We start from the raw sequence: 18,566 nt of genomic DNA on the forward strand, positions 1-18,566 counted from the left end.
CCTTACTGTGGGCCCCAGAATGATCTTGTATTTAAGAAGTATCTTTTCTTCCTTTTAGGTGTTGGTTATAATAGGAGAAAAATTACCCTTTTCCCTGTGCCCAATGAAAATCAGCATACTGCATAGCCAGGCACACTGTGCAGGAATATTCAAAGCACATATTTAGTTGTGAAGATAGTGAACACAAAGTTATTATTCCTCATTGTATTTTTAACAGACATATTGCATTCTCCAGAACTGAAGAAACAAGAAAGGAATAAGAAGAGCATTGCCCCTGTTGTGAGGAATAAATGGAGATTGTGTTATGGGAATTGAGTAATGTAACCAAGACACTGAGCTCATAATGGCCAAAACCTAGTGACTGTATTCATTCCAATTACAATGTTTGGGCCCCTTTTAAAACCCCAGATTTTAAATTTTTGCTAGAACCAGTCATTTCAGATGGGTTTCTAGTACTTTTTGCTCCTATTTAATGTAGGCAGGAAACCACAAAACAAAACAAAATAAGTAACTCTATGTCAGGTTTTAGGAGAAGGGAATGAAAGTGGGGAGGTGTGAATATGGGATACTTTGTCTCATGGTCCATCCAGAAAAGAAACCACTTTTAGTCTTTCACACAGATTGAATTTCATGCATGGAATGGGTTACACAGTGATAGAAGAGCTAAGAGGCCAAACAGAAAAAGATGATGCAATTAGAGATTAACGACAACAAGAAGCTGCACAGCCCAGGGTTGGAGAGACCTTGGGAGGAGAGCAGCTGCCAGAGACAGGCATTTGGGAACTAGAATCACACTGGAGGCTGGAGCCTGGAAGCTGGAGCCTGGAAGTCAGAGCCACATGGCTACTGGTAGAGATACTGCAGGGAGCAGAAGCTGGAGTTGCTGTATCTTCCTCTCTCTCAGGAAATGCCCCATGTGGTGGTCTTGGGGAGAGAAGCTGCAAGGAACCTCCAACTGCCCAACCTTCAGCTCTTCCATGGTGACCGGGTTAAAGCCAACACTCTCTCCACACACAGCTTTTGACTGAATATGCGAGCTACTAGAGACAGAACATCTGGGTCTGATGTAGGACTCTTCTAACAGGCAGCCTTTGCTTGAGGACTCTCCAACACCCAGCCCAAGATGTTTTCAGAGCTATATTGCAGTTTGGGGCTCTTCTTGTTCAATCTCTTTTCTCCCTTTTCCTTGATATGTGTCAGATCATATCACAGTCTAAGGCTCTCACAATTTACTACTGCTCTCTCTTCCCTTTACTATCACCAGCATTTTCTCCCAATAAATCTCCTGCATGTCTAATCCCATCTTGATATCTGCTTCTGAGAGAATGCAAGCTGATATGCCCTCTCCAATGTCACAGAGAAAAGAAGACACACAACTTTTTGCAACAAACTTAGCCACAAACATATTCACCCCTTTCTCCTTCCCTCTTTTGACAATGGCAATTTCTCTCTCTCCTTCTCCAGTCTTAGCCTCCCCTTGTCCTCTAGAGCCCACTTCTCCCTCTTTTCTCAGAGATCTCCTTCTATCATTGTAATCTTTCTCTTGTATCTTCAGCTCCTCACCCTCTCCGCACCCTTTCTTTCCATTTTCATATGTGCCAGAATCCCATCCATTCCCAAGGGCCTTCACCTCAATCCCCAGTTTCTCTCAAGCTTCTGCTTTCTCTCTTCTCACAGCCAAGCTCTTATGAGTGCTGCCTACACTAACTGCTTCCACATTCTTACCTTCCATCCACATCTCAAGGCATGCAAAGTTTGGCCCCTGTCACCACTGTGAAAACACTCACTTCCAGGTTCCCAAGGGCTCTCTGGTCACTAAGTCCAGAGGCTACCTTTATGTCCTTATATTACCAAATCATTCAGCTTCTTTGGAGCTTAGTCACTCTTAGTTTTGACTATCTTTTCTGGAAAGATTTTTTCCCCTCTTTATTTTGAGACACATTTTTCTTCATTCTATAACCAGTCTTTCCAACACTCTGGATTATTGCCCTTTATTGATCATCTGACTTTCCTTAGGGAGCCTTCCTTGAGCCCCTTTCATAATCTTCCTGGGCAATGAAATCCATACCTGGGCTTTAATTTCTACTCAAATGTTGGCATTCTAAAATCTCTCTTTACCCCTAAAATTTTCTCCTGAGCTTTAGTCTTTATATTTTAACTGCCACTATATATTTTACTCAAATTCTCACCAAAGCACATCAAACTTAACACAGTCTCCAACCGAAGCAAGCTTTATCTTCCTTTTGATCCACCACTTGTCTTCTGTGTCCTAATTCATTCATGGCACCTTAATGTATCTGGTTGCTCAAGCTGAAACCAGGATATCAGCATTGACATTCTTTTTTTTTCTTCCTCTTACCTGGATTCTTCTTTATAGTACACTTTGAATTCTCCCACATCTCTCCAGGTCAGAGCTGCTACTTCAGTTCAGGCCACCATCACTCCTAGATCATTCCTACAGTTTCCTATTTGATGTCTCTGCATCCATTCTTGATCTCCTTTAGCCCTTCTTCATTCTTTGATCAATGCGATCTTTCTAAAATAAGAATCCCTTTGATACCTTCCAGTGCTTTTTCTTTGCCCTTAAGATAGAGTCTGACAAGGACTTTCATAATGTGACCTTAGCTCTTCATTCTGATCTTCACTTTCTCTCCATTTCCCAACTCTAACTCTCTCCTCTCCTCTCTTCTCCCTGCTTTTTCTTCTCCTTATCCTCTTCTTCCTTATTTTAAGTCATGTATAAACAATTGCAGTTTTCTGAATATGTCACTTCTCTCATTTGTAAAATTTTGTCCCAATATCTCTCTTCTGGGTGGATCTCCTCCACATTATGCAACTCTTCAATTGCAATACCACCATGGCCCACTTTATCAGCTAAGTCCCATACACCCTCTCCTTGACATCTGTCCCCCTCAACACCACGACTTGTTAAGATAGCTGGCCTTTTTCCCTGTAGAACTTCATGTTTCCTTTTATAGTCTTTAACACACTGTACTGTTATTGCCTGTTCTCCCGTAATTTTTTTCCCAGGAATAGCACCTTGAGGCTGTAGCTGTGTCTTCTTTTTTGTACTGAATCTCCAAGACAAAGCACAGAATCTGGCAGAAGGACGATCTATTTATTAGATAAATAAGCTATTCTGCTTTAAGCTTATTAAATATTTGCCTATAAGTAATAATGCTGTTTTTGCTCAAGAGATCATATTCTTGATAATAATTATTGACCTTTTCAAATTATTATATTTTAAAAAGCACTTTAGTTTTGCAGTTGGAATTCTGCATACTAAGTTAAGTCTGTTTTAAAAAAAAACTGTCCAATTAATGTTCAATATATAAAAAACATAATTTTTCAGAAAGAAAACTTGATGGAAGGAAAAGTAACTCAAAATTATATCAGTGTCTTTTTATATAAAAAAACTGATCAGGAAATTTTAACCTTTGTCCTACTCGAGTTGCAGAAAATCTGATAACTGATATTTAGATATTTTTAAGAAAGAAATGAAATTGTCTTTATGCAAGTGAAACATGGTCCTAAGACTAATGGATGGAAGGTATAAATAAATTGTATTTTCCTTAGAATGAAGTTTATCTCCAGAAAGAATGGGATAAGGTGAATTCTCCATCACCACAGTTATCCAAATGTAGATTAGATTAAAACATTATATTTAGGGTGGACTCTTCAGATAGTATTTAAGGTTCTTTTTGACCCAGCAGTAAGATTTTGATTCTGATTTATATTCAGATTTCATAGACATATAAATTCAGACCTGAAAAATATATTAAAAGTTAATGCAGAATCTCAAGGTTCAAACCTAAAAGAAAGTAATCTATGAGACTTTGAGTATGTATGTTTGCTTGAATAGCTAGAATTTTTATTATTTTCAGAGAAAGTAGAATTTTTTACTGATATTTTATTGTTTTTCCATTTAGAATATTTTGAAATGATTATCTTTGAATAACAAACCTCTAATATATTAAATATAGATTTAAGTAACATTGCATGAACATCAACCATTGTTGCCTACAGCTCTTGACTGAGTGTTCGGTGGGTAATTAGCAGTGTGTACAGCTGGTAGTTGTTCAGCCATATCAAAATCATCAAGTTGCAAAGTTCATCTTTATTCCCATTTGGTCCTCTTTTTTTATCCCAATTCCTGTGCCCACCTCATCTCTCACTTCTTTCATGCTTTCACTATGATCCCTGATTCCTCTCCCCAGATGCCTGTTCTGGAACCACTCTTATGATTAGTGCACCACAAACGAGTGGGCCAAGCCATCTCAGTTTATCCATTAGACTAGTCTGTGGAAACAACACATGTGCACAGAGATGAATATTGGCATCACTCTGAACAGTCCTTTTTCACATTCTCTATTCCAGAAGAATAATTCCTAACAGTCAATTTCTTTTACATTATAACATACAACTGAGAAATATTGACAAGATCGTTTTTATTCCTATTGAGCCCTCTGTTTCTGATTTTTTATTCTATGGCATGCTAGTATTTGGCCTATCCCATAGCTTCTTGGTTAGATAAAAGTACATAAACAATAATAACAAAAAAAGAATAGACAGAAAAAGTTGGAGAAATCGACCAAAGATACAGCAATAAATAAATTAATTTGATATTAGGCTAAAATCTTCTCTTATAGCCTCAATACTCCAAATTTTGCTCAATCACTTCTCTCTTATCTAAACTACCTGCTGCATTCTCATTTCCTCAGAACTCCACTAAATAAATTGTTATCTAATTTCTGAGAAATTATTTCATTAGAGTACTAATGCTCACCATTATTTAATACATTATTCTCTGCCAGATAATATTTGCATTTTGAGAGGTACCATCAGTGCCTTAATCAGAATACTGAGCAATATATTAATTTTAGGCACCATGTCAAATCTTGGGAAACATATATCTGCCCATTAAACCTTAGAAGAAGCCACCTACACTCAGCACTGTTCCAATTTATGATTCTAACAATTAGGATGTTTTCTAATAAATGCTGGGCAAAAAAAAAAAATGTTTCATAACAATAAATTCTAGATAGAGCTGATGAAGGCTGATTAATGATGGACCTGTTATAAGTCCAGTGGCCACATTTCAGCCAAATTTACACTTCAGGGCTACATAACCTTGGACATATTGTTGGTCCTCTCTTTGCCTTTGTTTCTTTCTTTAAAATGGTTCTTGCTATAACAAGAAACTCCATTAGAGTTTGCCATAAATTATTTGTTACAGATTGAAAATGCCCCCGATAAATAATATAAATCTGAAATATTTATTTACTAAGAAATGCCTGAGTTTTTCAGTTACTTGTTACAGTGAGGTTTAGAAAAGTGATCCTTTTGTTAAATTGTGTCCGACACCCTGTAAATTCATATGTTGAAGTCTTAATGCTCATTACTTCAGAATGTGACCTTATTTGAAAACGAGCCTTTACATACATAATCAAGTTCTATTCATCAAAAGGCATCTTTAAGAAAGTAAAAATATTATCCACAGATTGCAGAAAAGATTTGCAAAACATATATTTGACAAAGGATGCATTGTCAACATATGTAAGAAAAAAACCTGATAAGCCCATTAAAAATAGTAAAAAAGACAGACAATTGTATCACAAAAGAAAATACCCAAATTACCAAGAAGGATACACAAATATATTTGGTCTCACTTGCCATTAGGGAAAAGAAAATTAAAACCACAGTGAAAATTACCACTTACCCATCAAAATGGCTAAAATTAAAAAACTGACCTTACCAAGTGTTAGCAAAAATATGGAGCAATAAGAATATTCAAATACTGCTTGTGGGACTGTAAATTAGTACAACCACTTTAGAAAACTTGTTGAATTTATAAATATCAAATAATACAGATACATAACCAACAAAAAGGCAAAAATGTACCAAAAGACATAAAAAATAATGTTTATAGTAACATTATTTATAATAATTAAAAATTGGAACTACTCAGATGTTCATTAAAAAAGAATAAATACACTATGATATATCTATATAAAGGAATATTACTCAGCATTAGGAATAAATGAACTATTGCACACACATGTGCACACACACACGAGTAATAAATGAACTTACAAACATAATGCTTAAGCAACATATAAAAAAAGTTTATTTTTATAAAGTTTATAGACAGGCAATATAAACCACATGATAAAAGTTAAAGCACCAGAATTAGGACAAATTTCATCATGTGCCTCCTGATATTATGCACTTAGAAAGTCAGATGAGCACAGGATCACTTCAATGGTAATTTTGCAATTATATACATATAAAATCATATATAATGAGAGATCTATTATTATAAGGAATTGACTTGCATGATAATGGAGGCTAAGATGTCCTACAATTTTCCATTTGCAAGCAGAACGCATAAGAAAGCTGATGCTGTAAATTCCAATCCAAGTCTGAAGGCCTGAAAACCAAGAGTATTGAGGACAAAAGATTGATATCCCAGCTCAACAGTCAGGTGGAGAAAGAAAGCAAGTGGGAATCCTCCCTTTCTTTATGTTCTTCTTCTATTCAAGCCATCAATGGATTGTATAATGCCCGTCCACATTGGGGAGGGCAACAAGCTTTACTCAGTATACCAATTCAAATGCTAATCTTTTCTGAAAACGCCTTCATAGACACACCCCAATATAATGTTTAACCAGATATCTGGGCACCTCATGATCCAGTCAAGCTGATACATAAAATACCTATCACAAATGCATAACCTAAATCTAATCATGAGAAATCATCAGATAAATCCACATTGAGGGACAGACTGCAAAAACAGCTCTATCAAGATTACGAAGGACAGACTGAAACTGTCTCAATTTAAAGGAGACTAAAGAGACATGAAAATTAAATGCAAAAGTTTGATCAGTGCTCAATCCTAGATTGTATCCAAAACTGGAGGGTGAGTAGAATATACACACAAGCAGGAACACACATACACATACACACACAGTTGCTATGAATATGGACCATTGTAAATATGTGGATTAAGTTCTCGTATTAGTGTTATATTGATGATATTTTCTTGATTATAAAAATTATACTATGTTTGTATATTTATTTGCAAATAGTTCAGAAAAAATAATCATATCTGTACATATAAAGAGAAAATGATAAAGCATATGCAATTAAGCATTAACTATTGAGAAATTTATGAAGAATGAAAAGGGATTGTTTTCCCTATTCTTGCAACTATTCTGTAAGTCTGAAATTATTTAAAAGTTAAGTCACAGAAGAGTAACTAAAAAAATCCCTATGAAGGTACAAAAAAATCTGAGTGCTAGATTAAAATACATACTTAATAGTGCTTCTATCCCAAGTCTTACTGAAATTTAGTAGAAAAAAACTTTATCTCTGCACCTCAATTCAGAAAGCAAAATCATGACTTATGCATTTACTTCTTTACTGCCTTGGAACTATTCTTTTCTTCCTCCACCCTTTCCCCATTAGAACCTGCCTTTCAATATTCAGAAGATCCTACAAATCCACATCAACAATAAATTAGAAGGAGAGAGGGAGAGAGTGAAAGTCTAAAGGTAAAGTTATATCTATATCTATCTATATTCAAAAAAGTCAGTATTTTTTTTCATATCACAGTTAGATGTGAGTCATGTAGCTTTTCAAGGCAACTCTGCTCCAAGTGGTAATTCAGGGATTTATGCTCCTTCTGTTGTGTGGCCTTACCATTTTATCTTCTAGTCAGATGTGTGTGTGTGTGTGTGTGTGTGTGTGTGCTTGTGGCCATGCGCGCATGCATGCATATGAAAAAGATCCTGAGCACCATCGTGAAACCAGTCAATGTGTTGCGTATCACTTTAACTCACATGCTATTGCCCAGAACTTAATAACATCATCAATCTAATTACAAGGACAGATGATAAATGTTGGGGAGAAAGGTAGGGATTATAAGTAAACACTGGTAGTCTCTGCCACACCAGCTCAAAGCCAGCAGGGCCTACTGGACAATAGGAACCAGAGGACAACTCACCTAATCTGCCTATTGTTGAGTGGCATGTCTTGTCAGGTCTCTTAAACTGTGAGCATTGGAACATACGATGATAGGACCCATGAATTAATTCTGTAGAACCACAGAAAGGAAATATTATTCTGATAATTTAGAAGCACAGACTTCTAAAATTCGTTTAATACTGAAACCAGGAGAAATTGTTGGGAAACTGTTTGGCATTACCTCCATATAGGAGCTTAAAGACGTAAAGATATTGCTGAGATGCAAAGAAAAATTAGGAAATGTATGAAATAGGAATGATTTATTAAGCAACTAAAATAAAATCACAGAAATGTAATTTTTATTGGACTTAGTAAAGGGCAGAATTGACAGTGTAAAAAATCATGGCAATCATGCCAAAGACAAAGATCTCCCATGATTCAGAGGAAAGGGAGAAAAGAAAGGAAAACAAATATGATAAGTACAGGGAATAGGAATCAGAGGTACAACCTAAAGAACTACAGATATTCCTAAGGAAGGCTCCACAGCAATTGCAACCGAAATAGTTAAGATAACACAGTTGAAGGAAAATTTCATGAGCTGAAAAAAACTCATGGATACGAATTTAAAAACATCAACATAATTATGATAAATACAAATATAATCACAATTAGGTAAATCCTAGAATTATATTTTATCCCCAAAATAATACAAAAATCTATAACATGTAGAATCTATAAGTAAAAAAAAAAGGGGACCTTATATTTCCCTTTACAAGAAAAATCACCAGAAGACAGTGGAATAATTCTATAAAGTTTTGTAGATGAAGGAAAGTAACCTGAAAATTTAAACACAGTTTATGTGATTGACCCTTGAAAAAAATACTAAGACCCACTAATATAACCATAAAATGACATTTTTTCTTTCTTTTGAGAAATAGATGGAATTTATTGATGTGACTATTGTTTTAAACCAATTATATCACTATCTGTGTACCTTTCCTCCAAAATATTAGCTACAAAGTAGAGAATGATCAAGGGGAATAAATACAGTGTTTGCAAATTCTCTGTTTAAAAATATCATCTTAGTTTTTCAATTTGCTGGCTTGATTCTTATTAGGGAATAAAGAAAATCTTGTCTTTCAATGCCCTCCAAATGAAATCAAAGCATAGTGATTGCACATCTCCATTGACCTTTCCAAAGTACTGTTTTAAACTTAATGGTCAGGAAAAGCTTCACTGATAAGGTGAAAATTGAGCAAAGACTTGAAATGAGAGTAAACCATTATGATTGCATGCTGGTGAAAGTTTTCCAGGAAGAACAGTCGAGTGTGAATGCCCCGAGGTAAGAGTATGATGGTGTGTTTGAGGACAGCAAAGAGATGAATGTTGCTGGAGTAGAATAAGGAGGGAGAAAGGCAGGGAATGAAGTCAGGGAGACATGATTTACAATTCATATTGGGCCTTGGAGGTCACTATAAATACCTTGATCTTTACACTGAGTAAGATGGTTACTTATTGGAACGTTTTGCACAAAAGGAGCGGTCTTTTTTCTTTTAAAGGAATTACTTTAGACATTGTGTGGAAAGTAACCTCGAGATGAGGTTCAGGGGATGCAAGCATGAATGTAGGAAACTCAGTTATGAGGCTACTGAAATAATTAAGGTGAGAAATGATGGCCAAGGATGATCTGGAGAATGGTGAGAAATGCTTGGATTCTGTATATATTTGGAAAGTAGAGTCAATGTGACTTGCTGATAAAGTGGACATGGAGAATTAGAGACAGAGAAATAAAAGTAAAGCTCACTCTCTCAATTCAACAATTGTTCAAACTGTCAAGACCAACAAGATAGTGATCTTACTACATTTTATAACTAACTCTCCTTCCCTAAAGTCTTCATTTTTTTCTTGCATGACAGAGATTCTATGCCCATTTTGATAAATGCTCCTTCACATATACCTCTTCTCCCTTGTCTCACTCTCCCTCATTTTTCTTACCTGGTACTCCCTTGCCGTATTAATTCAACTCTGCCTAATGCACACCTGCACTAATAGCTGACTATGGTTAAAGAAAGACGCATGACAATACTCATTGATCTCACTTTAAATTTATTATTGACAACTCTAAGCTAGATATTAAAGTTGTTAGAAACATTAGAATAATACGATTCTCTAATCTAGTCACTCTTTTACTTTCTGTATTTTCTAGATTTCACAACTTCTCTCTCCAAAATTTCAATTCCTATTCTATTTTCTTTCCATTTTTGGTCTTGCCTCTTACATCCCTGAGAAAATAGAAGTGATTAGAAGAGGATTTTCACAAGCTCCTACTAATACAGCTACTTACCCAATCAATGTCTATATTTTCTGTCTTATTTCCTATTACTGCAAATAAATAGTTTATTCCCTATCCAAAGCCAACCCTTCCCCTTGGGCACTGGTTTCCATCCCCTCTTGCACATCCAAAGACATTTCATCTTTGCCCTACCCCCTATCATCAAATTTTCCTCTCTATTAGATCAGTCCCATCAGCATATAAACAAATATTTTCCCTCCTATTAACAGCCCAATTCTCTGCTCCCCTTTCTAGAGAATCTTTTCAGAAAATTATATTTCTTTCTTGCCTCTAGTCTTCTTTCTTCATTCCTCTTGAACTGATTCCAAACAAACTTTTTGATGCATTATTCCACCAAAACAGCTTTTCTCAAGATCTTTTCTGACCCTATATCATTATATCCAGTGATTAGATACAGTCCAAATCCTAATTCTACTTGACCTATCAATGGCATTTGACAACACTGAATATTCTTTGATTCTTGAAATGGTTTTCAATGTGGTTTTGGTGAATATATTCCATTTTGGTTCTCTCACTTTACTAACAGCACATTTTTCAGCTTCTTTACTGGATCCCATTTCTCTGACCTATAAGCATTGGAGTCCCCAGGCCTCTGTCACTTCCTTGGTGATCTCATCTAGTTTCACGCAATAAATACCACCTATACTCTGGTATCTCAAAATATATCTCTGAGATCTCTTCCCAGAATTTCATCATTGTGTACTTAACTTTGTAACAGCATATCTCTGTTTGGCTTAGATGTCTAATAAAATTCTCAAACTTAACATGGCTCCACTCAAATTGTTGGTGTCTCCAGCACCTCAAAACCTGCTTCTTCCATATTCTTGTCCACTTCAATGAATAGAAATATCATTCTTTCAGTTACTATGACAAGAAATTTAGAGTCCATCTTAATTTTTCTTTGTCATACACTCCACACCCCTGTCAGATCTATCTTTAAATTAATTATATTCAAAATTTGGCAAAGTTCACCAGCTCCCCATGCAACGCCAGAACTCTAGTCACCTAGACTCTTAAATAGCCTCTGAACGGGTCTTCCTTATTCTGTTCTTTCTCCCTTTCAGACTATTCTTCACATAACAGCTAGAATGATCCTCTTAAAATGTAAGTCACCTTAAATTCAAAACCATGCAAAGTCTTCCTATTTAGAATAAATGTTAAGTCCTTAGAATGACCTAAAAGACCCTACATGCTAAGGCCCTCTCAGTCCTTCTTTAATTTCCTTTATTCTGTCTTCTCTTTAAATCAGCCAAACATCCAATCACTTCCCAATAGTATTTGTCAAGGATCTCCAGAGAAACATAACTATCTATCTGTCTGTCTATCTATCTATCTATCTATCTATCCATCTATCTATTAACTATCTATCTATCTATCTATCTATCTTTTCTCTCTTGACAAAGGAACAAGAGCAACACAATGGAGAAAAGATAGTCTTTTCAACAAGTGATTCTGATAAACTGAACATCCATATGCAACTTAAAAACAAAATTCAAACCTTTATTTTGATCCTCAAATTTTTGTTTTGATTTTTTCATTCAAAAATTTTTTATTTATTTTGTTTTAAAAATAGTGTGCTAGTTGTTTATTTAAATGGAGGAGAGATTATGTAAATATCTTTACATATTGGTATGAAAATTTGCTTTATCTACTAAATATCTCAGTTGAGATAAGAATGGTAATTTTTTTGTATGTCTCAATATTTTAACATTTATTAAGCACATATATACTAGGAACTCTAAAAGAAAGTTATTACTTTATTTGTATTTAATAAGGCTGAGGTTGACATATTATGGCTTCCAGGCAGAATCTGAACCACTGCCTATGTTTACAAAAACAGTTTTATTGGAATACACCACATTCCTTTATGTATTATCTATGGCTGCTTTTGTTTAAAAAAAAAAAGTAGAGGCGAATAGTTGCAACAGAGACTATATGGCCTACAAACAAAATATTTACTATCTTGTTCTTTCCAGAAAAAACTTTCTGACTTCTTTTCTAAGAAATATGTCATGATATAAAGGCATTGGCTATAGGACAAAAATATGTGAATGGAGTTAGGAATAATGTGAGAAAGGAGACCTTGTGTAGCCAACAATGCCATGTCAGGTAAAGGAGGTAAGATCATGAACAAGGAGAAAGCTGGTCAAATGTGTGGGGAAAAAAGAATGACTGGCAATAAAGAGTTCATCCTAAGGGAAGATGGTGACTAAAGACAAGTTACTGCAGTATTGCAAATGAGCTGTGCCTGTTAGAGTGAAGTCAGTTGAGACAGTCTGCTTATAAATCATGTAAAAATCCTTGACAGAAAGAGACCTGCAAAGGAACAAGAATGGTATTGTGGCTGGAGAAAAATGTTAGGCAGAATAGGAAGGCAGAAATGCTTCATTTTTCTTGTGCTTCAAAAGAAAAACAGGTTGTTGGTAGTACAGTGATTGGAGAGAGACCTAATTGGTAACCACAGCCTCTCATTTTTCTGCCAGAGCCTACTGCTGCTTACTCCATCAAAATCTCAAAGCAAACATACATATTCACGATGATCATTAGTGGAGCTGATTTTTTTAAGGATTATCTGTTGGAGAAATGCTTATATTTGAGCAAAGGAAAGTGACATGACAGCATGGCTCTCTCAGTTGTAGGTTGGTAGTCCTGAACAGGTTTTAAAATGAGAATATACATTATTCAAACAGGAGTTCTCATAGGTCCAAGGACAGAGCACAGAGAGAGAATGCCATTGAAGCAGACGGTGTTCACCTGCATCCCATTATATAGAATTGCATGAGAGCCCAAATTCCAACCATCTGAGGGCTTTCTCTGGCAACTGGAACCCACCCAGTACAAAGACACGAAAATCTGGAAGTTCCAGAAAATGCCAACACCCACCCCAGCAGCCCTTCACAAATGACTAATGGGAGTGAATAAATCTCCAATTCCCATAGTCCTTAGGTGGGATAACCCAGAGGCAGGTGCCCCACTTGTTCTCCCAGAGTTCTTTTGTAGGATTGCGCTCCCATTCACCACAGTAGCACTGACTTGGGAACATACCCTTTCCTCTGTCACTTTCCTATTCCCCTACCAATCCTGAGATCATCTTTAATCATTTACTTCAGGTCTCCTGGGAGAAGCCAAATTAAGGCAACTATCTATATTGAAGTGAGAGGCAGCATAAAATAGAACTATTAACTGGGAATATGTCTTAATTGTACTCAAGGGAAGAATATTGAGTAAAACATGTTCAAGTTTCTGTTTTGAAGAGCAAGATGAATCCCTAAGTATGAGAACAAGTAACAAAGATTGCTGACATATAGAAAAGATTGAGAGTATTTGAGATGGGTTTGCTGAGCTCGTTGGGATAGTTGTTTGGAATTAAAAACACAAATGACAGAAAGCAGTTCATTGAAGACCTATCACGTTTGGGACCAGATTTAGGAGCATCTAATATAGATTAGAAAATCTAGGTATTCATTACATGTATATTCAATTCAAACAACTTTTATAGAAACCAAATTGTATATCTTGTACTGTTAGAAACTTTGGGGCACAAAGTTGAGTAAATGAAGATTTCTGTTATCAAGTAACATGACAATAAGTAAGGCTTTAGAATTTTCAAAGTCTTTTTATAGTCATCACCTGTTTTATCAGTAATGCATCCCAGTAGGGGAGCCAGAGTAATCTGAAAGGAGAAAATCTGAAAGGTCAAGAGTGGCTGATACCCACAAAGATTGTAATGTGAGAGGTAAAGCTAGAATCCAGGACTTCTGAGGACTGGTTGAGTTTTTTATTTTTTTTTTCTTTCTACCACTCTGCTCCTTTGCAATTAAAATGTTTAATTGGAGAATCAGAGAGGTACAGTGCACAAATGGAATAAATTTTCTCTGTTTAGTCAATTTCGTGTAGCAATTTAATAGCATTTAATTCAAAAGGTATTTGTAGAGCATTTACTAGGCAAAAGGAATAGTTTCTAATCTAGATAAGGTAAAGGGGACACATTTATGAAATAATAAAGAAATAAAGTAGTAGTACATTACATAGATTGATATAACAAGTACTGATGTGATCATTTATGTGTTTCAGACAAGGCCAGTATTATTGAAGTGGTACTGAGTCTAGGTGTCGAAAGTGTCAGTAAATATGAATTGGTCTCCTGGGAAAGCTCTCTAAAAGGTCAGCATTTGAGCAAACATTACTGCATTGCTGGAATATGGCTGGTGGAGAGGAGGAATGGCAAGAGAGAGGCATCAGCATGGAGATGAGCAGGATATGAGTGGAAGGCAATGGGCAGTAGTAGAAAAACATTTTATAGCTTTCTGATGAGTTTCTCAAAGTTTTTTGTTAAAAAACTATGACAAAAATATAAATAATAATAATAATTTAGTACATGGTAATTTGCACAACTTTCCTGATCTTTGTCATATAATTGAATCTCAGTTCTTTCTGAATTTTATTTCTACTCAACTAGCATCTCGTCCCTGTACTTTATCTCATACCTTATTCTTGTCTCATCCTTACCCTCTCTCTAAGACTATACCATTCCTCATTTCATCTCTGAATTTCAACCTATACATGAGATGCACCCCATTCTTTATCTTCCAAGAAATTAGTTGTTAAGTTTCTAATTAATTGATAATTAGGTAATAATTAGTTAGACTAACTTGTTAACTTATTAATAACTAATAAACAATTAAATAATAATTTTAACTAATAAATAATTAGTCTAATTAATTACCAACCAATTAGTTGGTAATATTTTTAAAGCGGAAATTTTAATGGTTTAGTTTTGGTTATATTAAATAGTTCTTGTATCAAATACCTACATGAAAATGCTTTGTACTATTTTATATAATCTTGGTGACACAGCCAGGTAAATTACAGCATAGTATTTACGTATCATTACTGAAATCAAATTAGGTGAAGTAAAATTTGCTGTGATAAACATGTATTTACATGACCATGGGTTCCCATACCTCTATCCAACTACATTTATTTTAATGGGCATATAATATATTGATGCGGCTTTTAATGTTGGTGTCCCAGAGGCTTTTAGAAAGTGAACCAAAGTGAAACTCATAGTGGGGATGGAGAAAGAATGCAAGACAAATTAGTGTAAAGCCTGTGACAAAGAAAGGAGAGCAAAAGTCTGCTCAGCAGTAGGCAATGAACAAGGTGTCCAACTCAAAGTTAGGAGAGCGAGTGGTTTTTAGATTGGAAGACTAGAGGATTCAGACTTCTAGTAGTAAACTCCTTTTACATAGAGCATCACTTTATGATAGATAAACTACATCTCAATTGTTTCTTAAGGCTGATCAAACTTAGTAACTATCATGGATTAAAAATGGCCACAATTCTTTACCACCCTGCCTATCAAGGGATGGTGTCCATATCATCTCTCATATGAGCTCTGGGTTGGCCCTGTGACTTGCTTTGACCAAGAGAATATGCTGGAAGTGACATCGTGCCTGTTCTACAGCATAAGTCTTCAGGATCCTTGCATCTTTTGTGTTCGACCCCATGGAAGCCAGTAGTGTAAAATAGTACAATGACCCTCCTGAAAAGAGGGGCCATGTTTAGAGAGGCTCTGGAGAATGAGAGATTATAAAGGAATAGAGGACCAATGAGACACAGCCCTCCCAGCCACTCAGCTGAGGCATCAAACATGAAAGTGAAGCCATCTTAGGTCTTCCACGCTCATGAGCAAACCCAGTCAACACCATAGGGAAAACAGGTAATCTAACCCCAACAAACTTTACACTGACTACAAATCATGAGTAAATAAATGGTGGTTGTTCTATGTTACTAGGTTTGGAGGTAGTTTCTTACATAGAAATAGGTAACTAAAACAGAAATTGGTACCTGGAACTAGGGTACTGCTGTTGTCAGTAAGCAAATAAATAAATGCTCTAAGATACATAGTCTTGACACTAGGTATGAGTCAAAGACTGGTAGGGTGACAAGGAAACTGTCCGTGGAGGCTGGAAAAGCAATGACAAAGTTACTAATAGAGGCTAGATACAAGACAATCTCTGTTGTGTAGAGAAAGAATTTTGTCAATACCATTTCCTGTGGTAATGAGAAAGATAGAAAATATATCAAATCAACTTGTGGATTTAGTTATGAAGATTTCTGGGCAGGATATTTAACATGTCATTTGGCTTCTTTCAGCAGAATGTGATAAGTTACTGTGAGAGAAATGAGCTAAAAAAAGAAATATAAGGTATGTAAGAAAAATCCAGAGAAAATCTAGAAGGCTCTGGACAGTCACTCCAGAGAGCAAAATGAGATATTGCCTCATGGCAAAGATCAAATCCAAGATACATTGAGTAGAATATGGCCTCAAAGTAAAAAGCCAATTAAGAATGTAGATGTGAGATGCTTGTTAAAATTCTGAAAGATTTAAGGCAGTCTCCTATACCCTCTAAGCAAGACAAAATGACTTCTAGATTCTTAAAAATATTGTCATATATTAGTATGACACACCGAAAGTAGAAAGGTTTGTTTGGCAGGAATTATGGATGAGGCTTTTAGTGCATGGAGTAAGCCCAAAAATATTCATAGAAAACCAAAAAAGTTTTTAAGAAAATGACTTTAGACAAAGCATCAACAGCTTGGACTAAAATGGGCTAGAACAATTCAAAATACAAACAGGCCTATAGGCCCTCAATTTTCTATGTGCAAGAAACAGGCTAAGAGAACTATTTAACTGTAGGCATAGCCATCTGAACAGAAAATGTACTTCTCAGAGGATAGAGTCAAGAGAATAGAAGGCAGAATCAAGATCTGTAGAGAGCAATGGATGAAGAAAGCAAAACTGGGTCTCATCAAGGAACATTCTCTGTCCTGTGTACCTTGACAATAACTTTTTTGTATGTGACACAAAAATACATTAGCAACAAAAGCAAAAATCAATAAGTGGGCTACAAAAAACTAAAAGCTTCCACAGCAAAAAAAAAAAAAAAATCAACAGAATGAAAAAGCAACCTACAAAATGGGAAAAAATATTTGCAAATCATATATTGAATGAGGGGTTAATATCCAAAATATATAAAGAAGTCATAGAACTAAATAACAAACTAAAAAAAAAAAAAATCTGATGAAAAAATAGGCAAAAGAGCTCACATTTCTTTAAAAAAGACATCCAAATGCCCAAGAGGTACATGAAGATGCTCAACATTACTAATCATCAGGAAAAGGCAAATCAAAACCCAAATAAGATATCACCTCACACATGTGAAAATGGCTATGATTCAGAAGACAAGAAATCAACAAAAGTTGGCAAGGATGTGTAGAAAAAAAAACCCTGTGTACTATTGGTGGGAATGTAATTGACTTAGCCACTATGAAAAGGAAAATGGAGGTTCCTCCAAAATTAAAAATAGAACTAACATATGATCCAGTATTCCTACTCTAAGTATATATCCAAAGGAAATAAAAATAGGGTATCAAAAAAGATATTTGTGCTCCCATGTTTATTGCAGCATTATTCACAATAGTCAAGACATGGAATAGATAATGGATAAAAAATATGTGGTATACAATATTAAGCCATGGAAAAGAAGGAAATCCTGCCATTTGTGACAACATGCATTGACCTTGCCAGCATTATGTTAAGTGGGATAAGTCACACAGAAAAAGACAATTACCATATGATATTATTTATACGTGGAATCTATAAAAGCTGAATTTGTAAAAGCAGAGTAGAATGGTGGTTACCAAAGGTATAAACTTGCAACTAATAGATAAATAAATTTTGGAGATTTAATACACAATACAGTGATTATATAGCGAACAATACAGTATTATAAAGTTCAAAGTGGCTAAGAGGCTAGATCTTAATTGTTCTCATCACAAAAAATAATCAATGTGACATGACAGAGGTGCTAATGCTATGGTGGCAATCATTATTGCAATATTATTAATGTATCAAATCAACACGTTTGTACCTTAAACTTATACAATATTGTATATCAGTTATATCTCAACAAAAATATTTATGTGATGTGAGAATGATCTTGTGTTTATGTAAGAGAATATCTTTTTCAAAGAAAGCATAAATAATTAAGACATGAATTACTTTTTGCATATGCAACTTAATCTACCTACCTTTGTAAAAGTATTTTAAAATTTTATATTTATCCATCTCAGTCTTCATTTTTCCCAGTAAAGACATTTTTTTGGATATATTTGTACTTTAGAGAAGAATCTAAATTATCTCAAAATCCCCTTAATAAGACTTGGGATTTGCTAATGTGTG

Source organism: Pteropus medius, unplaced genomic scaffold (genome assembly GCF_902729225.1).
Source record: "Pteropus medius unplaced genomic scaffold, Ma_sr-lr_union100, whole genome shotgun sequence".
NCBI classification, from domain to species: domain Eukaryota; kingdom Metazoa; phylum Chordata; class Mammalia; order Chiroptera; family Pteropodidae; genus Pteropus; species Pteropus medius.